The 18,428-nt window shown below is 44.9% G+C and overlaps 1 protein-coding gene across 1 annotated transcript in view; it reads left to right on the top strand.

The window, feature by feature from the left end:
* Positions 1–18,428, top strand: part of LOC137532699 (vomeronasal type-2 receptor 26-like) — a 59,695-nt gene that overhangs the window by 28,204 nt on the left and 13,063 nt on the right. The window lies entirely within an intron of this gene.

Here is an 18,428-nt window from a genome sequence, read left to right as displayed (position 1 = left end):
AAAACCAATTAAATACAAACAGCCAGACCTGGTGCATCCGTCCCTAGATAACAAGTCAACAATTGAGTCAAGTGAAAGGATATACAATTGTAATATAGATTCTTTTGGTTATTCCTGTGATAAATATATGGAGCAGAGTCCTAATCTTGTATAAACATTGAAAATAACAATGATAATGAGGACTTCTGCTACACGGGTCACTATCCCAGAAGGAACATATAGCAGTATCAATATGTACTATTCTCAAATCCCTCCTGCTGGAAATAAAGTGCCAGTGCTTGAAAGACTAGATAACAAACTCAGTGCTCCCTTGTAAAGTGATAACCGTGCATAATCCATAATAACAATTTCGTCAGATACAAAAAAAGAGAGATATTGTTTCAAAAATCCATATACACAACATTAAATCAATATAGTAAAAAAATGTGCAAAGTGCAAAAGTTGATTAAATAGCCAAGCATATAGAGACAAAGATTGTCATGAGGTAGTAGTTAGTGAAGGAAGATGGCGACAATAGCCAATCTAACCTTGGCAGCTTCGGCGGAACTAGTGGGACAGCGCGGGCAGCGCTGTACAGCCTTTCCTGGTCCTTTTATCGTGTATACTTGGTGAGTCTTGTGTCTCTTTTCATCACCTTCCCTGCTTACTTATGCACTTTTGGTGACTTTAGATTGGCTATTGTCGCCATCTTCCTTCACTAACTACTACCTCATGACAATCTTTGCCTCTATATGCTTGGCTATTTAATCAACTTTTGCAGTTTGCACATTTTTTTACTATATTGATTTAATGTTGTGTATATGGATTTTTGAAACAATATCTCTCTTTTTTTGTATCTGACGAAATTGTTATTATGGATTATGCACGGTTATCACTTTACAAGGGAGCACTGAGTTTGTTATCTAGTCTTTCAAGCACTGGCACTTTATTTCCAGCAGGAGGGATTTGAGAATAGTACATATTGATACTGCTATATGTTCCTTCTGGGATAGTGACCTGTGTAGCAGAAGTCCTCATTATCATTATTATTTTCAATGTTTATACAAGATTAGGACTCTGCTCCATATATTTATCACAGGAATAACCAGAAGAAACTATATTACAATTTTATATCCTTTCACTTGACTCAATTGTTGACTTGTTATCTAGGGACATATGCACCAGGTCTGGCTGTTTGTTTTTAATTGGTTTTATTTTAGCTGGTCATAAATAAAGATTTTTTCATTGATTCTGTCCTGAGTTATACCTGATTGATTGCTTTTGCTTATCATCAGATTATTAGGGAGGGGGCTCCTTGTCTTTTTTGTTTAAATATTAACTTTTGAGGTCGATGACCTATTCCCCTGACCATTAACACCCATGTGATTAAGATAATGTGATGTTAATTACGCTTGCTCGCTTTTTTTGAGTGTGAATTATAGCTCAGGGTGTGAAGTCCGCATTCTGGCTATCCCAGCCTCTAGAGCACTGCCTGCTGCTATTTTCCAGAATGTTGCCCAAACTATGAGAAAAGGTCCCAGGTGGGAGGACACAGTGTCTGAGCACCACAGCGGCACCCCTAGCCATGGCTACACCCGGTGCTGTGAGCACCTGCAGCCTTATGGTAGGTACACCACTGGGTAGGTAAAATGCCAGTATTCTTTTATTAGCAACTCTACACAAAAAGAGAGAATACATCCACAGGATCAACTGACGCGTGCCGGGCTTACAATCTGCCCTTAGTCACACTTGTACCTGAACTCTTGCACAGGGCAGAAGAAAAACAGAGAGAAATGCACCCTGTATGTATTTAGAGAGTTTAGCCTGTGTATTTCCCCCTGTTTTGTGTCTAATCACTAGTTGTAATTTGATCCCTCAGCTGTGTCACATGACTGCCTGTGGCAGAGAAAGCACCGGCTGTTAACAATATGTCTGCTTCCATGAATCAGGAAGTAGAAATAAAGTAGATTTATTGTAGAATTTGCAACAAAGAAATGTTTTTGTTTAAAGGTTATTATGCCATTGTGTATCTTTTAGAGGAGAGAGGAAGTTCTGAGTTCAGGTCCGCTTTAACTATGACTAAGGGCAGATTGTAAGCCCGATACGCATAAGTTGATCCTGTGGATGTATTGTCTGTTGTTGTGTAGAGTTGCTAATAAAAGAATATCAGCATGTTACCTACCTTACCTGGTTGGCAGATCCTCTCCGTTTGTATACTAGAATCACCAAATTTGCAGGAGAAAAAAAAGGAGAAAAAATATTTGAAACAGACCTTGTAGTTTTTAAGAACATCGATATTAAAGTTAGGATAGGAAAAAAGTAAAGAAACGTGATTAAAGGACAGATAATACAGTATATCTACCTATCTGTACTGAAAAATGTACGTGCATCAAAAGAGAGAGCAGTGGATTTCATGCCGGGGTCTCCAGGGGGTCGGTAGGCAGTGAGTAATGAACCCCTGGAACTCCGGTGGAACTGGCTACACTTTAGGTCGGGGATCCCTGTCCACAATACTGCTGTATAAGGATCCCTGGCAGCTATGCTATAGATAGAGAGTGACCATCACTCAGAACCTAGGATACAGTCCGATTATTATTATTATTATTATTATTATTTAGTATTTATATAGCGCCGACATATTACGCAGCGCTGTACAGTGTATATATATATTGTCTCGTCACTAACTGTCCCTCAAAGGAGCTCACAATCTAATCCCTATTCATGAGATCCATGTGGTGTGTCATGTACCGTCGACACTACATAGTCATACATGCAGACTAAGAAACGAGGGATGGACACAAGTCTCAAATCACCACAGGTACCGTCATCCAAGCAGATTCCATCAGCAGAGGAGGCCCCTGGTGGATGCTTTCACCCCTACCTGACAGCGGTTTCAGGAGCAGCCTTGTTTCATCAGATGCGGGGTGGGGGCGGTGACCAGTGATGGGCCAAAATTTCACATGTGTGAAATTTTGCAGTGAAATTTGGATCTTCGCATAGTAATCGTAATGCAAAATTTCAGGGAAAATCATAATTGATTTCATACGTAATAGTCGTATTTCATAATGTTGCATCATTTTTTGCGTACTTTTCATGAAATTTTGCGAAAATGTTGTGCCGACTTTGGCAGTTAATAGCAAAGCTCCATACATGCTATTGCTACCAAAATTGGTTCATATGTCAAGGAGAATAGTGGGTATGAGTCAAAGTTTTTCAAAAAGAAATTGTAGTTTTTAAGAAAATCGATTTTAAAAATGCAAAGAAAAATGTTTTTTAAACCGTCATTTTTCCAAGTTTAAAAAACATTTTTTCTTTGCATTTTTTAAATCAATTTTCTCAAAAACTATATAGTCTATTTGGAAAATTATTTTTTCCCCTTGTACCCACTATTCCCTTTAAAGGGAACCAGAGAGGAACGTTAAAAAAATAAAAAAAGCTTTTATACATACCTGGGGCTTCTTCCAGCCCCATAAGCCTGGATCGCTCCCACGCCGCCATTCTAAGCTTCCTGGATCGGCGGTACCGGGTCCCGTCACTTCTGGCGGACGCGGCCAATTGTCTGCATCACAGGGGCTCCCTCCATACCCGTACGCATGTGGCTGCGCAGTAGGCAGCCTCTCGCGTACGTATATGGAGGGAGCCCCATTTGATGCGGACAATTGGCCGTGACTGCCGGCCGACTGGCGGCAATGACCGGACCCGGTACCGGCGGATCCAGGCAGCAGAGGACAGCGGTGTGGGAGCGATCCGTGTGTATGGGGCTGGAGGAAGCCCCAGGTATGTATACAATTGTTCCCCCAACGTCTCTGGTTCCCTTTAACATAGGTAGCAATTTTGGTGTCAATAGCTTGTATGGGGGCTTTGCTATTAACCTCCAAATTCTGCACAAAATTACATGAAATTTTGTGAAAATTAGGCAATTTTTTATGCAAAATTACGAATGACTACAAGATCAATTTAGTTTGCAAATCGTAATTACATATAGGCGTAATTGCAAAAATGTAAGCAAAATGTAGCAAAACCGTAATTTTGAGGATTATGATCACCACTAGCGGTGACTGCACCATATTCTCTATTCTCACCCACACAGAACATTTCCTTTTGAAGCTATACCAGGGAACCAGGTTAGGTTGTTTTGCTCACCATGTAACCAAATTCTCGTACATTTCCTGATCCTGAATGAAACAACGGTGGGGATTTCAGGCTGAAGCCGATACTTTGTGGGAGTTTCGAGGAGTGGCTTGGCTGTCATGTGCAGTGTGATTGCGATGGTAACCCCCCCACCCCGGCCCACTCGCCACTGTTGGGCCAGCGTCTTCGGTGCTTATGTACAGTACTGCGCAAACGTTTTAAGCTGTTGTTAAAAACTGTAAACAAAGAATGATATAATAAACAAAGAATACATAATAATAATTAATATTATTATTGAGTGCCAACATATTCAGTGGCACAGTACAAAGTAGGAAAACAAGCAATGGGTACATAATGATACAGACAATGATATACATCAAATATGGACACTGGTACACAATACAGAACTGGTGACAGATGTAACATGATGACTAAAATGTATAGCAGAGTGCAAGCTCCATCCTCTGCTCCTCAGTCATCGTCTGGTACGCGGGCGCAACGGCCAGCGACAAACACAAGTTGCAGAGAGTCATAGCTGATGCGGAGAGAATCATCGGGTCCCCTCTTCCACCTCTTGATCTCCTCCACTCCGCTAGGATGAGGAAGAGGGCCACTGTGATCTCCCGTGACCCCTCCCACCCAGGCAGTCGCTACTTCAAGCTCCTCCCATTGGGCCGCCGCTACAGGTCTGTACCATGCAAAACCACCAGACGGATGAACACCTTCTTCCCCCAAGCGGTTCGGCTGCTTAACTCCAACCTCCACCCACCGGGCCCGCCCACTGGCATGCCCTAGCGGGGTCTCTCTGTTAGCTGTCAACTGCCCAGGGTCTGCACTGGGGCCACCATCACCACCATCATGATTACTACTACTATTATTATTACTATTATTGGACTGCTCCTGTACGGCACGATTAACACTAACCTATGTCCCAGTTCCTGTCAATTGTAAATTGTCTGTGTTGTGCTTCTTGTCAACCTGTACTATGCCTATGCCATGTGTACCACAAAAAATTCCGAATATGGCGCTTGCTGTATTTGGCGAAATAAATCTGATTCTGATTCTGATTCTGACTCTGATTCTGAAGCTATGAAATGAACAATTAATTCCAAGACACAAAAGAGTGATAGCCCTGCCTGTCAGGTCTGCGGATCTTACAGATGCTGCAGCTGCCAGTAGCGTGTCTGGGTCGCCAGCTCGTATGGCTGGGGATGACGTCAGCGGCGCTCCGGCTGGGCTTCCTACGCATAGAGTGAAGGAGGGTGGACGCACGCGCTGTCAGCGTCGCTCCTCTTATTCACTCAGGAAGTGAGTCAACTGACAGCCGATCAGCTGACACGCATGGCTCCACCTCCAGATCCGGATTGGCCAAGCGGTTTGAGGGCGTGTTCTCCTGCTTACCCGGGCTACTTAAGTGCTGCTTTGACACTTGCTCACTGTCTGCTCTAGCTAACACTTCGCAGTGAAGGCTTCAGACCTTAGTCAGTTCCATGTGTGGCTTGAACCGGCAGGACCCCGGGGATTCCACACTAGATCAGCTTATTATTATATTGATTACTTGTGTTTGACTTCTGCCTGTTTCTCTGACTTCTCTTTGCCTAATGCTTATGTACCTCTGCCTATCTGATCTGTTGCCGACCTCTGCCTGTTTACACACTTAGATATTGCCTGCCGGTTCTGTACCTTGCCAATCTGATCTGTTGCTGACTCGATTTTTTTGACCATTCTCTGTTCCTGTATTCAGTGTTAGTACTGCCTTCTACTGACATTGTCTGTAGACACTCCGCTTTCCTGGGAACGCCTAATAACTGCCTGTCTGCTAGTGCCCCCACACACTAGCAGATCGTTACACTGCCCTTCTGAGCTTACAACCTACAGGAATGGGGGGAAAAATGTGGGGAAGTATGCAGTGCATATACAGGCAGTGTGTATTTGGGTTATTCAATAAGAAGTAAGACTTGACACAAAGTAGAAGGGAAAATGGCCTAAGTTAGAGCATATACTTTTCGAAAAAAGTTAGTTTTAAAGAGACTCTGAAGCGAGAATAAATCTCGCTTCAGAGCTCATAAATAGCAGGGGCACGTGTGCCCCTGCTAAACCGCTGCTATAGCGCGGCTTAACGGGGGTCCCTTCACCCCCAAAGCAACCACTGCGACACTTGGTCGTGATTTATCACTTCCTGGAGGCAGGGCTAACGGCTGCAGCCCTGCCTCCAGTTGCGTCTGTCAGCGGCGCATCGCTGCCTCTCCCCCGCCCCTCTCAGTGAAGGAAGACTGAGAGGGGCGGGGGAGAGGCGGAGATACGCGCTGACAGACGCGCGTGGGGCAGGGCTGCGGTGGTTAGCCCTGCCCCAACCAGGAAGCGCTCCCCGAGTGTATCGAGGGGGATTTGGGGGTGAAGGGACCCCCGTTAAGCCGCGCTATAGCGGCGTTTTAGCAGGGGCACACGTGCCCCTGCTATTTATGAGGTCTGAAGCGAGATTTATTCTCGCTTCAGACTCTCTTTAAGGGAGCGTTTAAAATTGTCAAAGATGGGAGAGTGCTCTGTAAGGGCATTCCAGAGGAAGGGTGAGGCATGTGAGAAGTCTTGTAAACATGAATGTGAGGAGTTAATTCTAGAGGGGGATATAAGAAGTTCATGTGCAGATCTGAGATTGCGAATAATGATTGTATATTGTTATCTATTTACAAAATGCAATGTGAGCAAACAAAAGTAAAATCTAAATAAAATCAATATTTGGTGTTACTACCTTTTACCAATTATACCAAACAGGTGCTAATGATCATCAATGTCACAACTAGGTTGTAAAACACAGTCATTAAATGAAACAGAAAAATGTGCTTGTGAGGCTTAAAAATGGGTGGGGACAGCCAAACTCTGCAACCAATGTTACGTTGTAGAAGAAGGCTTCATGGCATGGCAAGATTGAGCACAGCAACAAGACACAAGGTAGTGATACTCCATCAGCAAGGTTTCCCCGACAAAGATTTCAAGCTCTTCTGAATCTGAAAGTAGTAAAAATGTTTCTGTACCATGTTAGCCAAACAACAAATTATGTAGGTAGAGAAAAACTAAGTCTTGTAAAAGTAAAACCTTTTAATGGCTGGAGGTAAATAGTAAACATGTAGATGGCAGTTGTGCTGGTTGCTGTTTAGCACTTAGATGTCAGGTGATAGGCAGGCTGGAGCCAGTGAGCTCATGTAAGCACACATGAAATCCAGCAGGTTTCTGTAGATCATGATGCCAAGTCAATCACTACTGGCAGCCGCTACTTCAAGCTCCTCCCACTGGGACATTGCTACAGGACTATTCCATCCAAAACCACCAGGTGGAAGAATACCTTCTCCCCCCAAGCTGTCCGGTCACTGAACTCCAACCTCCCCCGGCCCGGCCTGCAGTTCTAACTGCCGGGTCAGCCGGCCCCGGACGCTGCCTGCCTTGGTTCTTATCCGTATATGGACTCGGGGCCCTTAACAGCATTTTATTTGTCTACTGCATTTTTATAACTTGTATGTGTTGTATGTCTGCCTACGTCGTCTATGCCATGTGTACCACAAATAATTCCGACTATAGCTCTGCTGTGTTTGGCAAAATAAAAACTGATTCTGACTGACTCTGATTCTGATCATGTTACATAAGGAGTCATGAATCCCATTCCACAATTTAAACATCCTGTTAATGTTTTAACCACTTAGGTCTATCTGGACGGATATATCCGTACAGATAGCCTGCCCTGCTGCAGCTGAGCCAGGCGCGCTCCTACACACGTTCCCGCCGACTTCCGCTGCCCCAGAGAACACAGTTCTCATTTATTGATCTGTGACTCTGTATGAAAAACCAACGGCTTCTCTGAAAAGCCGCAATTTTTCTATTTTTCACGTCATTCAATGAATGTGGCCATCTTGTGGCTAAATAGTAAAACTACATCTACATACATTTTGTAAAAACATATACACAATCAATTACATTCCATTTTTTTTCTTAATATTCCCATTAACCACTTCCGGATACCGGGTGGTTTTGCTGATCGGTGCTGCGTGGGCTCTCCAGCCCGCAGCACCGATCAGCTAGCAGCCAGGCCGATCAGACTTCCCCCCTTTTTTCCCCACTAGGGGGATGTCCTGCTGGGGGGGTCTGATCGCCCCCGGCTGCTTGCGCTTGCGGGGGGGGGCTCTCTTCAAAGCCCCCCTCCGCAGCGCTTCCTGGCCGCCTTCCCCTTCCCTCCCTCTACCTCCCCCTGTGAGCGCCGCAGGACGGAATTCCGTCCTGCGCCTGATGGGATAGGCTTCAGCCTATCAGGTGCCGGCGGTCCCCGGCCAATCAGAGGCCGGGGATCGCCGATCTCCGCCACGGCGCTGCTGCGCAGCAGCGCCGTATACATGTAAACACCGGGGAAGATCTTCCCCGTGTGTTTACATTTACCCTGCGAGCCACGATCGGCGGCTCGCAGGGTGTTCACGGAGACACCCTCCGTGAACTGACATGGAAAGGCCGCTCATACGAGCGGCCGTTTCCATGCAATCCACTTCAGGATTCAGGGGCGTAGTTAAGCGTACGCCGAATCCTGAAGTGGTTAAAATGCATTTAGAAAAAAATAATTCTGTACCACCCAAAGAAAGCCTAATTGGTGGTGGAAAAAAAAAACAAGATATAGATTAATTCATTGTGATAATTAGTGATAAAGTTATTGGTGCATGAATAGGAGGTGAAAGTTGCTCTTATGCATAAGGTAAAGCGACACTGAAGACAGAAGGGGTGAAACATTTTCATAAATTTTTACTCAGAAATCTTTCTTGCTTGTTAATTTTTTAAGTTACCCTTAAAGGGACACTTAAGTCAAACAAAAAAAATGAGTTTTACTCACCTGGGGCTTCCAATAGCCCCCTGCAGCTGTCCGGTGCCCTCGCCATCTCCCTCCGATCCTCCTGGCCCCGCCGGCAGCCACTTCCTGTTTCGGTGACAGGAGCTGACAGGCTGGGGACGCAAGTGATTCTTCGCATTCCTGGCCACAATAGCACCATCTATGGTACTATAGCATATATCATATACCATATAGCAGCATAGAGGGTGCTAATATGTCTGGGAACGCGAAGAATCACTCGCGTCCCCAGCCTGTCAGCTCCTGTCACCAAAACAGGAAGTGGATGCCGGCGGTGCCAGGAGGATCGGAGGGAGATGGCGAGGGCACCGGACAGCTGCAGGGGGCTATTGGAAGCCCTAGGTGAGTAAAACTAATTTTTTGTTTGACTTAAGTGTCCCTTTAAGAAGTTACCCTTGAGATCGTGCAAGCTGTTCACAGAAGTGTTGGCCGACTGGTGTGTCCATTTTACCCTCATTAATTTTAAAGCAGTGATGGTTCATTCTTGTGCATAGTTTTTGTCCTATTTCTTCTATATAGATCCTTATATCTGCCCTTATATCTTGTGCACAAGCCAAATACAAACCAAACTCAAAGAAATGTCATCAAATACCAGACCGATTTTCCTGTGAGTCATCCAATGTCGTATACATGATACGCTGCATGAAATGCCCCTCAAGAGGAATCTATATAGGAGAAACAGGACAAAAACTGCGCACAAGAATGAACCACCACCGCTTTAAAATCAATGAGAGTAAAATGGACTTACCATTCGGTCAACATGACAAATGGAAGTGAGAATATGGTGCAGTCACCAGCCTCCCTGCAGCCATCATTACACCTGGTGAAATGAGACCACTCATGGAACAGCGGTCAGGTGGGGATGAGGGCCTTTCATCGGGAGCCTCCTCTACTTATGTAATCTGCTTGGGTTACAGGACCTGTGGTGATTTGAGACTTGTGCCCATCCTGCTTTTCCTTTGCCTGGATACCTGACAAATATACCTATTCTTTTTTCTTCCCTCAAGTTACAGAAATACATTCATAAAGGACTCAAGACTTTTAGAGAAACCAAAGCTTTCCATTCTTTGTTTGTCCTAACAAACTGGATTATCATTCAAAGCCCAGTTCGCAATAACATTTCAGTGAGTACTTCTGGCCTATTTCATGAATCTTCAGCAGGCAAAAGGACTTTTGTCATTTATTCCAAAAACATAACTTGGAAAAATGGGGTGGTGAGATATATTTTTTTTTCATCTTTTTTAGATTATTAAAAAAAATATATTATTATTATTTTCTTAAAAAAGATATAAAAGTATATAGCTGTGAGCATTTTTGTTTCATAAAAAAATATGCCATTCCAATTCATTTATAGAGCTCTGCAGGCATATGAAAACAATTTCTATGGTGTAATCATTAAAATCAGCTACCCATTAAGACTCAATAATAAGATTTAATCTATATTTTTTCCAAACAAGTAAACCCTGATTTGTTAAGGTTCTCCAATGTTGGTTGATGTAAGTAGTCTAGCAAGTCTGACTTAATTGTTTTTTTTTGTAGCTTCCATATGGTGGCAAAACTCTGTGAGTCACCACAAATCAGATCCTTTTCCCGCAACCTTACTCAAGACTCTCCTAGTTGAGCACTCTGATTGATACAGCAACAGAGATGACACCAATAGCTCACAAGGAGGAGGTCCCCACAAAGCTCACTAAGGCCTGGCAGAGCAAGGCTGGCCCACAAATTGATTCAGAGTTTAATCTAGAAAAATCAGTTGGGTCCGGTTTTAAAAAAAAAATGTACCACCACAAAATTGCTGCTTGACTCCCCAGTGTTAGGGATGATTGGAAAGAGCAAATTCTGTTCCGCAGGAAATCACAGATTCCGTCAGTGTTAAATTCCGTCGCTATGAAAATTCTGCCGAATTTGTACAAAATTCTGCGGAATTCCGGAATCCGTCTGAAAATTGAAAAAATGGCTAAAGTAACCTTGTTTAACCTATATGGTAGCCAATAGACCTCCCTCCACCCTCCACCCTCCACCCTCTTACCTCCACCCTCCTCCCTCCACCCTCCTCCCTCCTCCATCCACCCTCCTCGCTCCTCCCAGTTCAATTCCCAGTCAATGTGAGTTGGCTTTTCATGCTACAAATCCTTAAGCAAGCTAATTTTTCTCTTGGATTGATCATATACCATTATGATCAATCCAAGAGAAAAATTAGCTTGCTTAAGGATTTGTAGTATGCTAGGCTGGCTTTAGCATGTAGTGTTAATGGTATAGTGGTTAAGTGAGTTACCTACCACACACTGAGACCTGGGTTTAATTCTTAGCCATGGTATGTAAGCTGGCTTTTGAAATACTACAATTCCCTGGAAGATGAGACCCTCCTCCCTCATACATTTGAATTCCGTAAAATTCTGCGGAGTTCAAAAACTTTCCGCGGAATTCCATTTTAGAGCTATAGCAATTCAGTTCCGAGTGGCTGAATCGGAATCGGCCCAATTCTGGCAGGAATGGCGAAATTTAGAATTCCATGGAATCCTGCGACCATCCCTACCCAGTGTTTGAATCTGTTTGGGAAAAAAACTTTTTCTGTTTGTGAAACAACTTTTATTGAATGAAAACCTGTCAAAGATGTAATAGGTGAGCTCACTGATAAAGTTGAAGTGGTTGTGGGGGATGCAGGCAAGCTGGCCACTTATAACTCTGCATTCAATAACCCTCTCACTTTCTACAAATCACAAGTACTAAATCTCAATGCAACAGTGTACGATTTGGAAAATGAATCATGCCGAAACAACATTAAGGTTAGAATCAGAATCAGAAATATTTTGATCACCAAGCACCATTGGGTCGTGCTCGGAATTGGGTTTGGCACCTACAATTGCTCAGAGTGAGAAGTAGAAAATAATACAGACATAAGAAAATAAGGATAGTCATACAATAATACAGCATAATCAGGAGTACACATTAATAGTTAAATGTGCAGGGACAGAAACCGTAGTAAAGGAAGAAAAGACACACAGGGACACCGTGATCCCTTTGGTGTATTATCAACGGACAATTTGACGAAAAAACGAGAGTATATTATACTCACAAGTGTTGGTTGCTGTTCGAAGCAATCCCTCATCTGAGCATGTGGGTAAATACTGTCCCTACTCAGTCTTTTTAGAAGATGGTCGCAGCTCCTTTAAGAAAGCTTCACTCCAAACAAGTGTCGGGAAACCCCACATCCTGGGGTGATTTGACAAGATATAGGAAAGTAGGAGGTGCCCTTGTAGATGACTGTATATATATAATAAATATATTAGAGGATTTTTGCCTGCCTTGTACAAGGAGACTCACACTTATTCAAAATATATATGGAAATTTATTGTAAATCAACACTTCATACAACATGTTTCGTGGAACAAACTGCTTCCTCGGGTCAAAACAGGGTGCTTAACCACTCCAGGACTAGAGATGGCCCGAACGGTTCTTATTCGTGCAAACTTCGGTGGTTCGCGTTCGCGGTGAACTGCAAACTATATGCGAGTTCAACCCGCCCCCTATACTAAATCATTAGGGTCAACTTTGACCCTCTAAATCACAGTCAGCAGACACAGGGTAGCCAATCAGGCTACACTCCCTCCTGGAGCCCCTCCCCTTATAAAAGGCAGGCAGCGTCAGCCTTTTCACTCACTCATGTGGCTGCAGTAATTAGAGAAGGGAGAGGGACCTGCTGTAGACATAGGGAAAGCTTAGTTAGCCTCTTGTTAGGCTTGCTAGCTTGCTCCTTGCTGATACTTATTGCTAAAAAGGACCCCAAAACAGCTCTTTTGAGATCTAATGTTGTTCTTGTGATCTATTTTTTTTTGTGTGTGTGTGTCCCACAGACAATTGTTGCATATACAGCCCTGTTAGTCAGTCACAGCTGGCCTTTGGCCCCTTGGTAATCCCTACTGTGCCACTTCTAGGCCCATCACATTCAGTACTTTTAAACAGAGAACAGAGAATGACCAGCACTCAGCAATGATATGGCCAGGGTGACAAACTCCACATGGTATCACATACAGCGTGCACCACCAAAGCACAACTTACAAGTATCAAAGAATCAAAGAGAGGACGTGCACCGATGCTTGTGTCTCCATTAAAACATTTATTAGTGGCATATGGTGAAAACAGAGGAGGCCCCCGATGGAGAGCTCTCCCCCCTACCTGACAGCTGTTTCACAACATATGTTGTCTCATCAGAGGTTCATGTGCAGAGAGGCTGGCAATAGTGTTGGGCGAACAGTGTTCGCCACTGTTCGGGTTCGGCCGAACACCTGATGGTGTTCGGCCAAACTGTTCGGCCATATAGCCGAACTAAGAGCGCATGGCCGAACGTTATCCGAACGTTCAGCTAGCGCTGTGATTGGCCGAACGGGTCACGTGGTTTGGACCCGAACGCGCTCTTATTGGCCGAACGTGTCACGTGGTTCGGGTAAATAAATACCCGATCCACGTCATTTCTCCGCCATTTGTCTGTGGGTTTTGCTTTGGGTAGGCAGGCAGGGTAGTTCTCTCTCCAGCCAGGCTAGCCAGAGTCCCCCGGTCATTGTGTCGCTGCTGGGAATAGTAGTACACCGCTCACCCACACTTTATAGCATTGTGTTTACTGCCACTGTGTGTCTGCTGGGAACAGTAGTGCACCGCTCACCCTGTATAGCATTGTGCTCTGTGTCGCTGCTGGTAATAGTAGTACACCGCTCACCCACACTATGTAGCATTGTGATTACTGCCACTCTGTGTGTCTGCTGGGAACAGTAGTGCACCGCTCACCCTGTATAGCATTGTGCTCTGTGTCGCTGCTGGGAATAGTAGTACACCGCTCACCCACACTATATAGCATTGTGTTTACTGCCACTCTGTGTCTCTGCTGGGAACAGTAGTGCACCGCTCACCCTGTATAGCATTGTGCTCTGTGTCGCTGCTGGGAATAGTAGTACACCGCTCACCCACACTATATAGCATTGTATTTACTGCCACTCTGTGTGTCTGCTGGGAACAGTAGTGCACCGCTCATCCACACTATATAGCATTGTGTTTACTGCCACTCTGTGTCTCTGCTGGGAACAGTAGTACACCACTCACCCACCACTGTATAGCATTGTGCTCTGTATCGCTGCCGGGAACAGTAGTACACCACTCACCCACCAAAACTGCTTGAAGAAAGAGTCAGACAGGTCAAAATGGAAGAATACCAGCAGGCCCTTGTGGAGACTTTAGAGAGGATATTGACATCCTCCCCCTCCTCTAGCCAGTTGTACGCCGACAGACTGACTTCCGCAAACCCAGGACGACCAGGAGGGCAGCAAACAACACAAGCCGCAGCTAGTGCCCAAAAGGGAATGGTATCGGCAGTGTGCTTGGAGTGGGAACATTTTCTGACACCCATGCAGCAGCCCACAGAACAGCAAGCGTGCAGATCCACCTCCAACACCGATCGCCTGGAGAAGATGGTCAAGGACTACATGTCAGATGGCGTAGCTGTGTTGAACAATCCATCTGCACCCTTCAACTATTGGGTATCGAAGCTAGACACCTGGCACGAACTGGCAATGTACGCAATAGAGGTGCTGGCTTGCCCGGCAGCCAGCGTTATGTCGGAACGCTGTTTCAGTGCTGCCGGAGGCATCGTCACAGATCGGCGTATCCGCCTCTCCACAGAAAATGCAGACCGTCTGACTCAAATTAAAATGAATCAATCCTGGATTGGAAACGACTATGCAACACTCCTGGACCCCAACCAAGTAACATGAACAATGACCATCTGTGATGGGTTAGCGTTTCCGGTCCCTGTTTATTGAACCTCTTATCTTTATTACATTTATGACTGCAAGGCGGTAAAAAGCATGCTATCCGCACGCTTCTTGTCCTCATGCAAGGCCTGGGTTGTTGTGTCTCAAAGCGTGGCCTTCTCCTCCTGCGCCTCCTCCTGTTCCATCACGTGTGCTGCTGCTGGGTTAGCGTTGCCGGTCCCTGTTTATGGAACCTCTTATCTTTATTACATTTATGACTGCATGGCGGTAAAAAGCATGCTATCCACACGCTTCTTGTCCTCATGCAAGGCCTGGGTTGTTGTGTCTCAAAGCGTGGCCTTCTTCTTCTGCGCCTCCTCCTGTTCCATCACGTGTGCTGCTGCTGGGTTAGCGTTGCCGGTCCCTGTTTATGGAACCTCTTATCTTTATTACATTTATGACTGCATGGCGGCAAAATGCATGCTATCCGTGCAAAGAAAATGACATTTTCCGCATTTAAAAGACAGTTTTTCCTTTGAAACTTTACAATCAATTTTCTCAAAAACTATAAGCTCTTTTTCAAATATTTTTTTCCTCTTGTACCCACTCCCAAGGTGCACATACCCTGCAAATTTGGGGTATGTAGCATGTAAGGAAGCTTTACAAAGCACGAACGTTCGGGTCCCCATTGACTTCTTATGTTTGGAGTTCGGCGCAAACACCCGAACATCGCGGCCATGTTCGGCAAACGTTCGCGAACCCGAACATCCAGGTGTTCGCCCAACACTAGCTGGCAACAACACTCGATCATCGCCATATTTTGTATCCTGGCCGGGCGTCTGACGTCACCAGCCGCTCATCCCACATTGCATTCATATTCAGTGACTACCTGTGTGTGTGACAGCTGCACATTTGTAATACTAGTCACTGCACACCTGTTCACTGCACCTGTGTGACTGCACATTGTATTAGTCAAGTCAGTGCATACCTTTCACTTCATCCCCCCCAATATGGGCAAAACAGGTAGAGGCAGGCCACCCGGCAGGTCTGTTCGAGGTCATGCTGTTGTGATTTCATGCGGCCCTGGACCAAAGCACAGTGTTCAGAAGGCACGTGTCATCAACCCCGAAGATTGTCAGTATGTACTTGACTATTTAACACAGAACACCTCATCTTCCTCAGCTTCCACACAGAACTGTGACATATCTTCCTTCTCCTGCTCTGATTCTGGCACCCCACATAACACTCAGTTGGCCGCCATCACCAAAATGTCATCATTCCAGGGCCCAGCGGTGTGGAATTTTTTTGTGTGTCTGTCTCAGATGAGAGCAATGCCATCTGTACTCTCTGCCACCAAAAATTGAGCCGTGGAAAGACCAAGACCCACGTAGGGACAACTTTCTTACGAAGGCACACGACAACAAAGCACAAACTGCAATGAGGAAAAGCAGCACACAAAAGCAAAGCCACACACCGCAGTGTAAGATACCAGGCCGCAATTATTTCTCAAAAAAGGCGATACCCAAACTGTACCGTGAAGTTGAAACAAGGCAAATGGTGTCATCTCTGGCACACAGCGTTGGGTCAAGGGTCCATCTGACCATGTGGTCTGCAAAGCACGGTCAGGCCTGCCTGAAGTCTAATCAGTCCCCACACACAGCATCTCTGCCTGCGCGCCGTGTGACTGCATGCCCCAAGACTAAGATGGTCCCCACACAGCATCTCTGCCTGCAGGTTACTACAGTGCCTTCTCAGCCACCCCCAACTGGGTCCAGGACTCCAGGTGGATTCGCTCTCTTGTGCCCCAGAGGGACAGTCCTTATCACAATGTATGGCGACAATATATTATATCACCAGCCTTCATGTAGCAAAATAACAGTACTCATAAAATACATATTAAAAAAGCTGTGTCCCTATGGAAACTATTCATATATTTTTTTAACTGATTTTTCTGTATTATTACAAGTGCCTTTTTTTTGCCTTGGTGGTACATTATAAATGTAGGGGATTGGTAACATTTTACTTTGTAGCCACTAGATGGCACTGCGAACCCTATCCTGGATTACCCTTTTTTTTTTGTTATTGTTTTTTGTTTGTTTGTTTGTTTCTACAATTTTACAGCTTCTTACTTCTTCCTGTATTATGAAGGGACATGGCCCCTGATCTCAGTTAAGTCCATTAATTAAAGGCATTGTGATCCCAATTGCAGTTCTCTGTGCCCTGATAGGTACAAGCGGTGAGGGGGCTTATGCGTGTGCACAGCAGCGGCGGGAGCGAGAGATGCATTAACCTTCCTGGCGGTAAGCCCGAGCTTATGCTGCTGGAAGGCACCGCTCAGGCCCCGCTGGGCCGATTTGCATAATTTTTTTTTTGCTACACGCAGCTAGCGCTTTGCTAGCTGCGTGTGTAATCCGATCGCCACCGCTACCCGCCTGTCCGCCGCTATCCATCGCGCCGCAGCCGCCCCCCCCCCCCCAGACCCCGTGCGCTGCCTGGCCAATCAGTGCCAGGCAGCGCTGTGGGGTGGATCGGAGTCCCCTTTGACATCACAACATCACGACGATGCCATGGCGACGGGGGAAGCCCTCCAGATGATCCCGTTCTTTGAACGGGATCTCCTGATCTCCGATCGCCAAAGGTGATCGGAGGGGCTGGGGGGATGCCGCTGAGCAGTGGCTATCGTGTAGTGAGACCTTGTCTCACTACATGAAAAAAAAAAAATTAAAAAACATGGCTTTGCTGCCCCCTGGCGGATTTTGATAAACCGCCAGGAGGGCTAAAACATCCTGGATCTGTTAAGATACTCCAGAAGGACGTTTTACTGCAGTGGCTTGTTGCTAAGTGGTTAATGGGTTATTTGAGCATATACTACAGGCAGAGGTGCCTTTTATGTTACAACTAGAAACAATTTAGGGATAGTCGGAAATGACGATTACCGAAAATGATGATTTTTTTGGATTTCTGATTTCCAGTATTTTTTTTTTGTCATTTGGTTAATAAAGTTAGTTAATCATAACACTTCTGAGTATTAGACCAATCAGAGAATGTGGTGATTTACCATGGAAAACAGAAAACCATGGGAATTTCAGGCCAATAAGAAGACCCAAAAATACTCTGTAGTATGCGAGTGTTGTGATTAGTCGAAAATGACCATGTTAATCCAATTTCCATGGAAAAAGTCTGCATTCTCTGACGAATTGTGGTAACATGGTATTTCAGAAATCCAGTTTTCGAAAACCAATTTCTGATTACCGAGGCGGTAAGCCCATTTTCATTCAGAAATGCATGAATTTTAATTCCATAGAATTCAGGAGCTCACCACTAATAGAATTCACAGATCTGGCAAACCTGCAGCCACACTGAAGACTCCTCAGCTGATGTTTTAGGCAAGGTCTAAATCCTCCAGTTAATAGAGAACATATTTTTCAAGTTGAGACAGACTAATGCAATTCATTCCACAGGAGACAGATTAGAGCTATTTCATGATCTCTCCTATTGAAACAAATCTCAAAGGACTCTCAGACCCTTACTGGATATATATATTTTTTTAAATGAGGCTGGCATTACATATGAGGGAATCCCCTTTCTTTAATTACTAGTAAGAACGGGAAGACATTTACCCTTAATGACAGTAAGCCTATAGCCTGTTTCTGAAAAGGCTTTGACTGCCTAACAGTCAGGGATGAGCTCCGGATAAA

The sequence above is a fragment of the Hyperolius riggenbachi genome, chromosome 1, assembly GCF_040937935.1.
Source record: "Hyperolius riggenbachi isolate aHypRig1 chromosome 1, aHypRig1.pri, whole genome shotgun sequence".
Lineage (NCBI taxonomy): Eukaryota > Metazoa > Chordata > Amphibia > Anura > Hyperoliidae > Hyperolius > Hyperolius riggenbachi.
The sequence above is the reverse complement of the archived record's forward strand: the minus strand, read 5'-3'. Positions and strand labels throughout refer to the sequence as shown.